The following is a 15,301-nucleotide window of genomic DNA, read 5'->3' as shown; positions in this document are numbered from 1 at the left end:
CAGCATAGCCAAAGGCAGTAAGACAAGAATGGCTAAGAAGTTTTAAAGGGAAGCTGTTTCCAGGTTTTTAGCTATTTAAATGAAAACGATCTGCAGGTTTTTGCTACCTCATCCGAGAGCAGCATAATGTAGGAAAACAAACCCTGATTCCAACGATGTATCACTTAGAATACTCAGTGCATCCGTTCTAACACAATCAGAGCTTTTAGATTTGGCAATGCAGCAGAGCTGAGAAAACTAACCCCGCCCACACTAGGTTCTGTATATGCAATGGCTATAAACTGATCTGCTTATCACATGGGGAGGTGGCGTGCTTGGCTAATGAAGTCCAGCAATGCTAATAAGTGATAAAACCTTCACTATAAGTAAAACACCACTACAAAGGGTAAGAAATGACATCACTCAACTGTGTGTCAGCCTCTACCTCCTGCTGTCTTCAGATTACATAGCAAAACCATAACAGATTTCCTTTAATCGTAGAGCAGCGTGACGAAGGGGTAGACTCCCCGATTCCAGTGATTACATCTCAATTCAAGTCTAGGGGTATGTAAAAAAAAAAAAAAAAAACCTATCCCAAGCAGACCATTCGAGCGGCATCTGACTTTAAGGCTGTTTTGTGCATACTGATGCGTTTTTTTACCATGAAAAACGCAGCATGCTTATTAATTTCGCAGATTTTTCCGTATTTCAGGCTATTTCTATATGTCAGGAACCGCACGGAAAAAAACGCATAAAAACAGTGCGTTTTTTGCGCAAAAAACGCGCAAAAAATGCGCAGAAAAAAACCTGCGGTTTCTGGGAAGGGAGTCAGGTTTTTAAGCAGAAATTTTCTGCTACGTGTGCACATAGCCTTACAGATACATTTGTATTATAAACCTAGGAACCTGTATTTGATCATGTACATTTTCGTTTGTAGTTGTAGGAAAACTCATTGCACACAGACATAAAAAATTGACAGATGAAAATCAGGTGTAAATTAGAAAAAAAACGTCAGTTTTCTGGATAAAATTAGGACAATTGCTCCTACGCTCAGCTACAGACGCCTTTATTAGGTTTTCAATGGGAATGGAGTAGGAAAGCGCCAGCAGAAATCTATGGGGACATCTGCCCTGATAATGAGGCTATGTGCACACGTGTGGAATGGCCGCGGAAATTTCTGCGGCAATTCCGCAACTCCCTGCCGCGGGAAAATTGCGGGAAATTCGCATGCGGAATTCCCACGAAAAACTAGCATTTTGCAAGCGTAATAAGCTTGCAGAATGCTAGCGTTTCCCAAGCAATTTGTAGCATCGCTTAGAAAACAGATTGACAGGTTTGTCACACTCCTCAAGCATAGTGCTTGACAAGTGTGACCAACTTTTTACTATTGATGCTGACTATGCAGCATCAATAGTAAAAGATAGGATGTTAAAAATAAAAATAAATAAATATTGTTATTCTCACCTTCCGACGGCCCCTGATCTGCTCTGCTGCGCTCCCGGCATCTTCCGATCCCAGTAATACTTTGCGTGAAGGACCTGCGATGATGTCACGCTCGTGAGAGCGCGACATCATCGTGGTCATTCGCGCAAAGCATTACTGGGACCGGAAGATGCCGGGAGCATGGTGAGAGGCGGGAAGAACTCCAGTGGCCGTCGGAAGGTGAGAATAACAATACTTTTTATTTTAATTCTATTTTTACAGGATTATGGTACCCAGGGCCTGGAGGAGAGTCTCCCCCCTCCTCCAGACCCTGGGTACCATCCACACATGAATCACGCATGGTGGGCATGGCCACAAGCGAAAAATGAGCGTTTCAATGCAATCCTATGGGTGTGGAATCCCCGCGATTCCGCAAAAAGAATGAGCATGCTGCGGATTTTTTGGCTATGCGATTCCGCAGCGGAAACATACGCAGCATTAGCACAGCATTGCGGAATCCCAAAGGATTGCATGGGATGCTTTTTTTGCACTTTTGTGGCGATTTCACGTGTAAAAAAACACCACAAAAACACAAAAAAAACCCCGCTACGTGTGAACACAGCCTAACTGTCAAATCCTTATCAATTGCGTAAGTTCCGCCAGTGGCTAGGACTATTAGTTTGGCTTCAGTAAAATGGCGCCGGTTGCATTGAACAACCTACGCATGCTCAGCCGCCATTTTCCAGAAGACTTCCAAGAGGTCAACCTGCGCAAGCACCACCCGTGCAAAATTTTAAAGAAAGAAGGAGAGAACCCAGACACAGTGGAGGGGATGGAACAACGCTGAAGACTCTACCCACAGACCCGCCCCGATACATGAAGAAATGAATACAAGGAAAATTCAAACAGAGATGACAGAAAATCTGCAAATCTGATTTCTTCACCTGAAGTATCATTTTAATCAGTATGACAGCGCCAATATGGCCCTGCCTGTACTTTTCTTAGTAACATGCTGCTGACAGGTTCTCTTTAAACTTTACCTATACAGGCTCAACCACATTTTCTGCAAAATCTTTGTTCTGGAATTACCTTTGTCTCACTTATTGCTAGCTGTAGACAAAATGTGAATGCTGCAGCTGATCAAAAATGGCTGACTGCAACACTTAATAAGTAACTGACTGTTCTTTTTATTACATAAATCAATAGTACACATGAAAATAAAAATTCTTTATATACTTTAAAAATCTGCTTTCTCTGCTAGAATTGATCAGTCATTATCAAAATTCACAATTCCGGGATAAAATCTGTACTTAGTGAAGACTTTCCCATTACTGAGATAGGAGATGGCAGCTTGTGCTGATGAGATGCTATAGGGCCTGTCACACTAAGCGATATTGCTAGCAATATCGCTATAACTTGTGACGTTATAGCGATATTGCTAGCGATATCACTGTGTATGATACTTACCTACGACCCGCTCCCCCGCTGGTTATCGCTGATCGCGCGAGAACGTCCTGGACTGTTTCTCGTCGTCAGCTTCCTGCTGTGACGACGAGAGACGCGTGGAGCCGGGCGGGAGGACACAGGATCGCCTAGTCTGACAGGTAAGTAGCGACCCCCTTCCCCAGCGATGTCGCTGGTTAGATCTGCCTGTGTGGCAGCTCACTAGCGACCACTTAGCGATGCACCAGCAATCCTGACAGCGTCATATCGCTGGTCGGGATCGCTGGTACATCGCTAAGTGTGACAGTACCTTATGTCTACAGGAGGGAGGAGATGTGTCTATAGCTCCTCCCGTCTACATAGAGTCTTATCAGCACCAGCTGCCATTTCCTCTCTCAGTCTCACTAAATACAGATTTTATCTCGGAATTTAGAATTTTGATAATAACTGATCAATTCTAGTATGAGCAGCTTGTGAGATGCAGTGAGGCAGCAGAGGCAGAGCAAGGGTTAAAGGATTTAACTAACAGGGGAATACTCCACGCAGGGAGCTAAAGCAATTAAAATGAGGTAAAAGGTGATCCGATGAAGTCCTATGGATAACAAGGATCCGTCTTCTGGCGGCAGCGGTTGGCTACCGGTACCTCCCGCTGAGCCTTTAGCCCATCTACTGATGAAGCCAAGAGGGTATAGGTCTCGACACTCTCCGGGTTTAACGTAGACCGGTGGTCTTATACGGGGGAATCAGGGCACACCTTATGTTCCCACACCGAGTCTCTCTGAGGTGATGCGTACGCGGTGCTCAGAAGCCGGGAGCATTTGGCACCTCGCTTCAGGGTGACCAACGGCGTCCTGCACGTCGCTCCTTGCGGATACTGCTAGTCGCCGTGAGGATCTGCGGGTACAGGTCTGACCTGTCACCGGGCTCAAGGGCCAGAGCACTCACTTCTCCCTGCCGCGCGCTGTCTGTTACCGCCGAAACTAAGTACTTCCGCGCGCGATGTGGCTGCAGCCGCTTAGCCACACCCCCTACTCCTGGATGTGTCAGTTTGTCCCGTTTAATTACCTTTCCCCCGGACAACAGAGGAGACAGCCCCAACAGTTCTGGAACCGGCACAGTACAGGTACCCGTGGTCCAGTCCTTCTCCTTACACTAGCAGAGAAGAAGCAGATTTCTCTGATAAGATAAATTACAAAGTTGCTTATTTTCACGTGTATTATCGTTGTATGACATAAAAATTAAAATATACGGGTACTCTTTAAGGGACACTCCCTCTGGTTTTGAAACCAGGAGCAATGGAAAATGAAGCATTAATCCAGTAGAGAAATACTGATTTTTTTTTTTTTTTTTTTACATATCCACGTCCTGTTATTTCATAGACCACTGATTCGCAGAAACGAATGAACATGTAAAATGTGCTATAGACTATTAATTTTTGTTTTTTAAAGTACACATACATGAAACTCAGACATGTGAACAGGGCCTAAAACTGCAGTTGATAGACTTAAGGGCCTGTCACACTAAGCGAAATCGCTAGCAATATCGCTATAACGTCACTGGTTTTTGTGACGTATCAGCGATATTGCTAGCGATATCACTATGTCTGATACTTACCTCCGACCGGCTCCCCCCGCTTATTATCGCTGATCGCGCGAGAACGTCCTGGACCGTTTCTCGTCGGCCACTTCCTGCTGGGCTTCCTGTGGCGCCGCCGAGCGACGCGTGGACGCAGGCGGGAGGACGTCTTCCTCGCCTCGTCTGACAGGTAACGACCCTCGACCGCTGCTATGTCGCTGGTGAGATCTGCCTGTGTGGCAGCTCACTAGCGACCACTTAGCGATGCACCAGCGATCCTGACCGCATCATATCGCTGGTCGGGATCGCTGGTGCATCGCTAAGTGTGACAGTACCTTAAGACTGATCTTGTGTGCATGCTTGATTGAATAAACATATTTGGAGATTATACACTCTTATGGGAAAGGCCGTCTCTCCTTTAGTACAACTTCTTGTAAACACTAGTCAATATTTGTTTCATAATGTTTATATTTCATGAGTTTATCACTTCCTGGACTGTAAAAAAAATTCTATACAATAATTGCTCATTTCAGAATTAAAATTAAACCAGTATTTACAATTATCTTACATTTTATGGAAAGACACATCATGATCTGAAAACCTAAGGCTATGTGCAGACGAAGTTTTTTGGCTCTGCGGATTTTGTAGTAAAAATCCTGCGGTTTTACACCTCATAATGGATGAGGTGTGAAACTGCAGCGTTTCTGCACTAAATTGACATGCTGCGGATTGTAAACCGCGGAAAAATCCGCAGCATGTGCACTGCGTTTTCCAGTTTACCATTGAAAACAATGGTACTGTACAACGCACCTAAACGCTGCGGATCCGCAGCAGAATCCGCACCGTGTGCACATACCCTAACAATCACAAGAAAACCAGTGCCAGAAGAGGACAGCAGAGTAGGGAGAGGTGAGCATCGGCTTGTCTAAGCCAAGAGCTGTAAATAGAGGTCTAACATTTTTTACAGTCAAGTATAGGGACTACATGTTTTAAGTAGTCTAGTCTGTATTTATTTGATTGGCCTGGACCCCATTTTTATTTAGAGGGTCTGTGTTAGTTTAGGGGTTTCATCTGGGCTCTTACCAATTTTGGGCATGCTGATGGAGGCCTTTTATATTTGTCAGTAACATAAAATCCTTAAAAGGTACAATAGCATGTTAAAAGAGGGCTCTTACAAATCTCATCCACATGTTGCTGACTTGTTCTGTGCAAAATGATAAAAAACCTGCCGCCTGTTCAATCCATAGCCTGCTCATTCTCGGATACATTGTTTTTATTGTACAATTCACCACTTCCAGGGAGGTAATATCTGCACTCAACTTGCAGTAAAATCTGCCACAAATCTGTCCCATTTGTATCCAGCCTTAGGCCTAATTCACAAGACCATGTTCTACAGTCCTGCATACAGCTGTTATGGCCAGTAAAAAGACCTTTAGTTGGTAGGGGCACTGCAGACCATAAAATCCAGATGTGTGAATTCAGTCTTACTGAACAGAAACTGAACATTCCATTTCAAACAGTAATGTGATAAGTACAGTGGCATGTAAAAGTTTATGCACACCTGGTCAAAATTACTGTTATTGTGAACAGTTAAGCAAGTTGAAGATGAAATCATTTCTAAAAGGTCTAAAGTTAAAGATGACACATTTCCTTTGTATTTTAGGCAAATATTTTTTATATATTTTTGTCGTTTAAATTTTAAAAATTATAAAATTATAAAAAGGAAAATGGGCCATGCATGTTTACTACTTACTACCTAGTACTACCCCTTTTGAAAGTACAGTATCACAGCTTGTAAACACTTTTTGCAGCCAGCTAAGAGTTCCTTGGAAAATTCTTCCAGTGCTGTGAGATTCCTCAGTCGTCTTGCATGCACTGCTATTTTGAGGTCTAGCCACAGATTTTCAATGATATTCAGATCAGGGGATTATGAGGGCCATTGTTAAACCTTCAGCTTGCGCCCTTTTGAGGTAGTCTATTTTGAGGTGTGTTTAGGATCATTATCCATTTACAGAAGCCATCCTCTTTTCAACTTCAGCTTTGCATCAAAAATTTGTTGAAATTTCATTGAATCCATTCTTTCCTCTACCCGTGAAATGTTCCCCTTGCCATTGACTGCATCGCAACCTCAAAGCATGATGAATCTACCTCCACACTTAATGGTAGGTGAAGATCTTCTTTTACTGAAATTCTGGGCCCTTTTTTCTCCATATATACCTTTGATCATTGTGGCCAAACAGTTCTTCTTTAACCTCATCGGTCATGAGGACTTGTTTCCAAAATGCATCAGGCTTGTTTAAATGTTCTTTTGCATATTTCTGATGCTGAATTTTATGGTGAGGATGCAGGAGATGTTTTCTTCTGATGACTCTTCCATGAAGGCCATATTTGTGCCGGTGTCTCTGAACAGTAAAACAAGGTACCACAACTCCAGAGTTTGACAAATCTTCCAGAAAATCTTTTGCAGTCAAGCAGGGGTTATGGTTTGCCACTCTATCAATCCTACTAGTAGCTCTCACTGAAAGTTTGCTTTGTCTTCCAGACCTTAACTTGACCTCCACTGTTCTTAACTGCCATTTCTCAATTACATTTTGAACTGAGGAAAGGGCAACTTGAAAACGCTTTTGCTGTCTTCCCATTAGCCTTCTCTAGCTTTGTGGGCCTCCACCTTTTTCAGAGTGCTAGTCAGCTGCTTAGAAGAACCCATAGCTGCTGTTTTTTTTGGCACAAGCTTAGAGGAGGCTAGGTTTTTATAAAGCTGGGAAATCTGCAACACCTGGCCTTTTCTAGCGATGACAGTGAACACGCCATAACCTAAACAATCTAATTAAGGTCTGAAACCTTACTCAAATCTCCAAGGGAGCCCAAACTTTTGCACTGGAACATTTTCCTTTTAGAAATTTTTAAAATGTAAAAGATGAAAATATATATATATATCTCCTAAAATACAAAGGAAATGTGTCATCTTCAACTTGTTTAACTGTTCACAATAACTAATTTTGATAAGGGGTGCACAAACTTACATGCCACTGTGTATACGCAAATGAATAGTTTTTTTTGCTTTTTTTTACATGATTCAGATAGTGTTAGGATTATTACATTACAGTAAAACCGTGACAGACCTTAATGTAAATACATGAGGGGTTGCCATAGATTTAAAGCCACAACAAACTGGGAAAACTTATTGACTCGATTATAAGCCTAGGGTGGAAAATGCAGCAGCTACTGGTGATTTTAAAAAATAAAAATAGATACCAATAAAAGTAAAAATAATTGAGACATCAGTAGGTTAAATGTTTTTCGAATATCCATATTGAATCAGGAGTCCCACATGCTCCATACAGTTCATGATAGCCCCATAAGATGCTCCATAGAATAATATGCCCCATATGCTGCTCCATAAAATTTATGGCCCCATAGATTATGCCCCATATGCTGCCCCATAAAATGTTCCATAGAATAGGCCCCATATGGTGCCCCCATAAGCTGCTCCCATAAGATGTTCCATAGATTATGCCCCTATATGCTGCCCCCATAAGATGCTCCATAGATTATTCCCCCATATGCTGCCCCCATAAGATGCTCCATAGAATAGGTCCCATATGCTGCCCCATAAGATGCTCCATAGATTATGCCCCCATATGCTGCCCCATAAGATGCTCCATAGATTATGCCCCCATAAGATGCTCCATAGATTATGCCCCCATATGCTGCCCCCCATAAGATGCTCCATAGATTATGCCCCCATAAGATGCACCATAGATTATGCCCCTATATGCTGCCCCTATAAGATGCTCCATAGATTATACCTCTATATGCTGCCCCCATAAGATGCTCGATAGAATAGGCCCCATATGCTGCCCCCATAAGATGCTCAATAGATTATGCCCCCATATGCTGCCTCCATAAGATGCTCCATAGATTATGCCCCATATGCTGCCCCCATAAAATGCTCCATAGATTATACCCCTATATGCTGCCCCCATAAGATGCTCCATAGATTATGCCCCTATATGCTTCCCCTATAAGATGCTCCATAGATTATACCCCTATATGCTGCCCCCATAAGATGCCTCATAGATTATGCCCCTATATGCTGCCCCCATAAGATGCTCCATAGATTATGCCCCCATGTGCTGCCGCTGCTGCTGCATTTAAAAAAAAAAAAAAAATGACACTCACCTCTCCGTCGCTGGGGCCAGGTGCCGGTGTCACTGCTGGCACCTGAGATATTCACCTGTCCCCGGTCCATCGCTGCTTGCTGCTGTCTGGCACGTCACCTGTCAGTGACGCTCAGACTGCAGGTTGTGCGGCACGCACTAACCATGTCAGAGCGCCCTCTGCTGTCTGAACGTCACTGACAGATGACGTGTCAGACAGCAGCAAGCAGCGATGGACCCCGGACAGGTGAGTATCGATATACTTACCCGTCCTGGCACGGTCTCTGCAGCCCCCTGCTTCTCTGCAATCTCCCTTCCTGCCTTCAGCGGTCACGTTGTACCGCTCAATACACTCATGAATATGCGCATATTCATGAGTGTAATGAGCTGTACCATGTGACCGCTGAAGGAAGGAAGGGAGATCGCGGAGAAGCTGGGGGTTGCAGAGATCGTGCCAGGACGGGTAAGTATGACCTGACACCCCCGCCCCCCCTCCGACCCCTGGTGTATATGACTCGAATATAAGCCGAGAGGGGGACTTTCAGCCCAAAAAAATGGGCTGAAAATCTCGACCTATATTCAAGTATATACAGTATTTATTTATATAGCGCCATTAATTCCATGCTGCTGTACATGAGAAGGTGGTTACATACAAAGTTATAGATATCGTTAACAATAAACAAATTTACAATGACAGACTGGTACAGAGGGGAGGGGACCCTGTCCTTGCGGACTTACATTCTACGGCATAGTGGGGAAGAAACAGAAGGTCGGGGGTGCAGCAGCTCTGGTGGTGATGAGGCGGCAGCTCAGGCGGTGGTGAGGCAGCAGAATGGTCATTGCAGGCTGTAAGCGTTCCTGAAAAGATGGGTTTTCAGGTTCCGTTTGAAGGATCCGAGGGTGGTGGATAATCGGACGTGTTGAGGCATGGCATTCCAGAGGATAGGGGATATTCAGGAGAAATGTTGGAGGCGGTTGTTTGAGGAACGACCAAGTGTGGAGGAGAGTAGGAAGTCTTGGGAGGATCGAAGATTACGTGAAGGAAGATATTGGGAGTTTAGTTCAGAGATATAGGGAGGGGAAAGGTTGTGGATGGCTTTGTAGGTCAGTGTTAGTAGTTTGAACTGGATTCGTTGGGGAATTGGGAGCCAATGGAGGGATTTGCAGAGGGGGGAGACAGGGGAGTAGCGAGGAGAGAGGTGGATTAGTCGGCCAGCAGAATTGAGGACAGACTGGAGGGGTGCAAGAGAGTTGGCAGGGAGGCCACAGAGGAGAGTGTTGCAGTAGTCAAGGCGGGAGATGATGAGGGCATGTACAAGAGTTTTAGTAGATTGAGGACTGAGGGAGGGACGGATTCTGGAAATATTTTTGAGTTGGAGGCGACAGGAGGTGGAAAGAGTTTGGACGTGTGGTTTGAAGGACATGGCAGTCGAGAGTTACTCCGAGGCAGCGGATTTCAGGTGCGGGAGAGAGCGTGATGCCGTTTACCATAATAGATAAATCGGGTAGGGAAGATACGTGAGATGGAGGAAAGATAATGAGTTCAGTTTTGCCTATGTTGAGTTTTAGAAAGCGAGAGGTGAAAAATGAGGATATGGCTGATAGACACTCCGGGATTCTGGACAGCAGAGAGATGACTTCTGGGCCAGAGAGGTAGATGAGTGTCATCTGCATACAGGTGGTACTGGAAGCCATGGGAATTTATGAGGTGTCCTAGGCCAAGTGTATAGATGGAAAAAAGTAGGGGCCCCAGGACAGAGCCTTTGGGGGACTCCAACAGAGAGGGGGCGGGATGAGGAGGTAGTGTTGGAGTGGGAAATGCTGAATGTGCGGTCAGAAAGGTATGAGGAAATCCAGAACAGGGCAATGTCTTTGATGCCAAGGGAAGAAAGAATCTGTAGCAGTATGCAGTGGTCAACTGTGTCAAAGGCAGAGGACAGGTCAAGAAGGAGGAGGATGGAGAACTGTCTGTTAACTTTGGCTGTGAGTAAGTTATTAGTAATTTTGGTCAGGGCAGTTTCAGTGGAGTGGTGGGGGCAGAAGTCAGATTGCAGGATGTCAAGGAGGGAATTAGATGAGAGGTGGGAGAAAAGTTGAGCATGGACATGCTGTTCAAGGAGTTTGGAAGCAAACGGGAGCAGTGATATGGGGCGACAGCTGGGCATAGCAGTTGGGTCAAGGTTTGACTTTTTGAGGATGGGTGTTATGGTGGCATGTTTGAAGGCAGAAGGGAAGGTACCAGAAGTTAGGGATAGGTTGAAGAGATGGGTTAGGACTGGAATGATCATGTTAGTGAGGTTGGGGAGCAGGTGGGAAGGGATGGGGTCAAGTGCACAGGTGGTGAGGCGTGATTTGGAAAGAAGATGAGTAAGCTCTCCTTCAGTGATGTTGGAGAGGGAGGTTATTAGGGAAGGGCAGAGGTCTGGTATGTAGAGCGGTTGGGGTGGTGGAACTATAAAGGTTTGCCTTGTTTGGTCAATCTTGTTTTTCAAGTAGATGGCAAAGTCCTCAGCAGAGATGAGGGGAGGTGGACGGAGGAAAGAGTTGAATGTGCTGAACAGTTGTTTTGGGTTGTGGGATAATGAAGATACGAGGTTTGTGAAATAGGTCTGTTTAGCAGAGGTGAGGGCTGATTTAAAGGCAAGTGTAGCTTGTTTAAAAGCAGTGAAGTCGTTTGGCAGGCGTGTTTTCTTTCTACGCCGCTCCGCGACCGTGGATGCTTGTCGAAGTTTTTTGGTGAGGTTATTGTGCCAGGGTTGCCTATTGGTTTGTCGCACTTTGCAATGCATGAGAGGAGCGACTGAGTCTATGGCTGATGTGAAGGTGGCGTTGTAGAAAGCGATGGCACTGTCCGTGTTGTGGAGTGAAGATATGGAGGACAGAGGTAGAAGAGAGTCAGAGTCTGTGGATGTCTAGGTGTGCGAGATTTCTGCAAGGATGTGCTAGTGGCTGGACATGGGGGGCAGGTGAGAAGGACAAGGATGAGAAGGTGAGTAGATGGTGGTCAGATAGGGGGAAGGGAGAGGTTGTGAGATTAGATAGGGAACAAAGGCGGGTGAAGATGAGGTCTAATGTATGTCCATCTGTGTGGGTGGCTGTGGAGGACCACTGAGTAAGTCCAAAGGATGAAGTAAGTGACAGGAGTTTGGAGGCTGCTGGCTGGTGGGTGTCAATGGGGATGTTGAAGTCCCCCATGATGATGGTGGGGATATCAGCAGAGAGAAAGTGGAGGAGCCAGGTGGAGAATTGGTCGATGAAGGCAGTGGCTGAGCCCGGTGGTCGGTATATTACAGCCATTTGGAGATTAGAGGGAGAGTAGATACGGACAGAGTGAACCTTGAAAGAAGGGAAGATAAGGGAGGGTGGGGGTTGGATAGGGTTGAAGGAGCAGTTTTTAGAAAGGAGGAAATCCACTCCTCCATCTTGTCTGCTGCCAGGGCGAGGAGTGTGGGTAAAGTGGAGGCCGCCATAACTCGGGGAGGCCGTGTCAGGGGGTGTCAGCCAGGTCTCAGTAAGGGCCAGGAAGGAAAGGTTGCGGGAGGTAAAGAGGTCATGGATCACGTGGAGCTTGTTGCAGATGGAGCCAGCATTCCAAAGTGCTCCAGAAAGAGTGTGCGGGAGGGAGGGGGTCAGTGGCACAGGTTTTAAATGTGAGGAATTGTGGTAGTTTGTCTTAGTGTGAGAAAGATAAGGGTGAGGATTAGTGGGATGTATGAGGGGGGGGGGGGCAGGATTGGGGGATATGTCACCAGCTGTGAGAAGAAGCAGAGAAAGAGAAAGCAGGTGGGTGAAGGAGAGTGATCGTCTTGTATTGTACTTTAGTAGGAGAGGTCTGAGGCTAAGGAACAGGTCTGCCGATGAAGCGAGGGGGTAAGAGAGAGGGGGAGATAGTTATTTGGTTCGAGGGTGCAAGGGTTTGGGGATAGCGAAGGAGAGTGAAGATTAGTGGAGCAAAAACAGTGATGGCAAATGTGAGCATGGTTAAAGAGCAGGGTAAAAATAAAAGATCAAGTAGAGTAAGAAAGCAGTGGTTAGTCTTACCGTCTGACTGATTTCTGGCATATTTCTCATGTATCACTTTAAATATGTCACTTCAAATGTTGTCACATCTGACCAAGGTCATATCTGACTTGCTCTGTTCAACTTATACCATTCAAATGTCCATGAAATGAAGCCAGGTGAGTGAGGGAGGGAGGAGGAGAAGGGGGTTGGAGGACGGTTCACAGCAGGGGGCAATTAACAGATTGCAGTAAGGGCCCCGTCACACATAGCGACGTACCAGCAATCCCGACAACGATATGACCTTGTCAGGATCGCTGGTGTGTCGCTACATGATCGCTGGTGAGCTGCCAAACAGGCAGCTTCACCAGCGATCAGCACCAGTGACACGCGGGTAACAAGCGACGCACGTCGCTTAGTTACCCACTGTGTACCTTAGTTACCAGCGCGCTGGTAACCAAGGTACACATCGGGTTTCTAAGCGGCGGCGCGCGCACTTAGAAACACGATGTTTACCTTGGTTACCAGCTCCCTGCACCAGCGCACTGGTAACTAAGGTACACATTGGGTTTCTAAGCGCTGCGCGCCGCTTAGAAACCCGATGTGTACCTTAGTTACCAGCGCCAGCTCGCTGATCTCCCGCCTGCCACACGCAGCGATGCGTGCTGGCCAGCGGGAGACCAGCGATCAAAAAAATGTCCTGGCCATTCCAGGACGATAAGCGATAGCCCGCAGGGGGGTCGGTCGCTGGTAAGTGTCACACACAGCGATCTCACTGGTGAGATCGCTGTTGCGTCACAAAACTTGTGACTCAGCAGCGATCTCGCTAGCGAGATCGCTGTGTGTGACGGGGGCTTTAATGGGACATTTAACTAGCATCAAAGTTGAAGAAAGAGGTGGGATAAGATGGAAGGATGGAAGATGTGAGGATCATGGGTATATCAATATGCATACAGTCAATTTGAAGTATGATACATGGAATTAAAGTCAGGGGAAAAAAACAGTACAGACATACCAATTAAAAGCAGAGGGTGAACAATGCATGAGGGTTCAGGGGTTAAGTGAGTATTTTACATAATGTGATTTCACATTAAATGTAGCAAGCTTAATAATTTAAAATGCTAAGAAACATTATAACATTACACTGTATCTCAAGTCAGTGCCTCTTGGAAGATGAAGAAAAAAAAAGGTTAGTTTTAGACAATCACTGGGATAAGATGACTGATTTACGATCTATGTGATATAAATCCATGCATACCTGCACAATAGCGACAAGTTGGAACAGTGTGTTTCCTCTGGTAGTGAAAGGTTTGGAGGACACACCAAAAACACATTATTGGATGGAAGATAAATGAAAAATTGTCCAGTGCAATACGCCCTGACAAATGGTTACAAAGGGATACAGAGGATAAATGGAGTAAAAACTTCTCAAATGTGAATCCATACTAGGTTCTTTACAAATGCTGAGAAACTTATCACAGAGCAGGAAGCAGCGCACATAATCCAATAATTGTTATGTGCCAGCTCTAAAAGCCTGTCGACGTGAGGATGAAAGAAATAAAAGAATATTGAAATTCATGGAAATAGATGCCGAGCGATTTCCAGGGAAAAGAAGACACGTCAATGACAAATCTGTTATAGAAAACAGTATTTCCAAATGAAATAATTCTGGAGCATATTTTCTTAGAACTCTGTTGGGCTTTTCCTTTGTTAAGCCTTCTTGTAAACTCATGAATAAATTGACAACTGGGCGATACCATTTTCCTTGTCAAAGGGGTGTGTGTATACACAGTCTGATACCAATTGCACCAATTGGATAGTATCAGATTGTGTATGGCACACCTTCAACATACTGAAGTAGCATCAAGTTGGCAATTTAGTAAAATTTCCAGGGGGAATAACAGAGGAATAGTACAATGCAGAGTTATAATGCTCTGTTATTTTATGGGGGATGCAATTATTTATTTACATGGGCATGTCAGGCAAGAGGACCTACTATACTAATTTTTTATGTTGCAGATTTTCTGCACCTATTAAGCAATTAAGTTACTTGCATTGTATTTTTTACATGAATTTTTAGCATGCTTTTGACGCTGAGGTTTTTGCCTTGTTTTGGTATGTCATGGTATAAATATAGTGGGTTTGTTTTTGACACTTTCTGGCATTTGGCTTTCACAAAACTTTATTGATAGTTAGATTACATGCGTTTTAATCCGCAGCAGAGACGCACTAAAAAGTGTGTTTTTACCTGCAGTATTCAGTGCACCCAAAGACAAATTGTCAGAGTGAAAAAAAAGCACAGTGGGCATGAGATTTCTACAAATCCTATCCACTTTTCTGGAGCTGTAAGGCTATGTTCACACGTTGCGTTTTTTTCTGCAGGCAAAATCTGCTCTATTGTCAGTAAAGAAGCTGCTTACAAAAAGCAGGTTCTGATGCGTTTTTGTTGTCTCTGGTGCATGCTGATAAACTTTAGTGCCCCCCAAAATATCATGATACAACCAGGGCAAAAAGGAGTCAGTCGGCATTAAATGGACCGACTCAAACTCCTAAAATATATAATAAATTGAGTAAAGTAGTATAATGCAGGATGTGCTGCAAATGTTTTCAGAATAATTTTGGAAAGTTATGAAATGTCCTATAAATGTTTGTTCTGTTCCTGAGCTGGGCTTTTAGTTGCGATGAATCTGTGCTGCACTTTATGTACATGCTCAGTAGTGATC

At 44.7% G+C, this 15,301-nt stretch overlaps 1 protein-coding gene across 5 annotated transcripts in view; it reads right to left on the bottom strand.

Annotated features, from left to right (window-relative positions):
* Positions 1-15,301, bottom strand: part of LOC141050879 (ligand of Numb protein X 2-like) — a 127,999-nt gene that overhangs the window by 89,166 nt on the left and 23,532 nt on the right. Inside the window, exon 2 of one of the 5 annotated variants that reach the window (XM_073547543.1) lies at positions 3,910-3,996. The exons of the other annotated variants lie outside the window; for them this stretch is intronic. The gene's annotated coding sequence lies outside the window, so the exon portion shown is untranslated. The remainder of the gene's footprint in view (positions 1-3,909; positions 3,997-15,301) is intronic. 5 annotated transcript variants of the gene reach the window in all.

This window comes from Dendrobates tinctorius, unplaced genomic scaffold (genome assembly GCF_039654945.1).
Source record: "Dendrobates tinctorius isolate UK_male_01 unplaced genomic scaffold, ASM3965494v1 ptg000154l, whole genome shotgun sequence".
Classification (NCBI taxonomy): Eukaryota; Metazoa; Chordata; class Amphibia; order Anura; family Dendrobatidae; genus Dendrobates; species Dendrobates tinctorius.
This window is presented reverse-complemented; position numbering and strand designations above follow the sequence as displayed.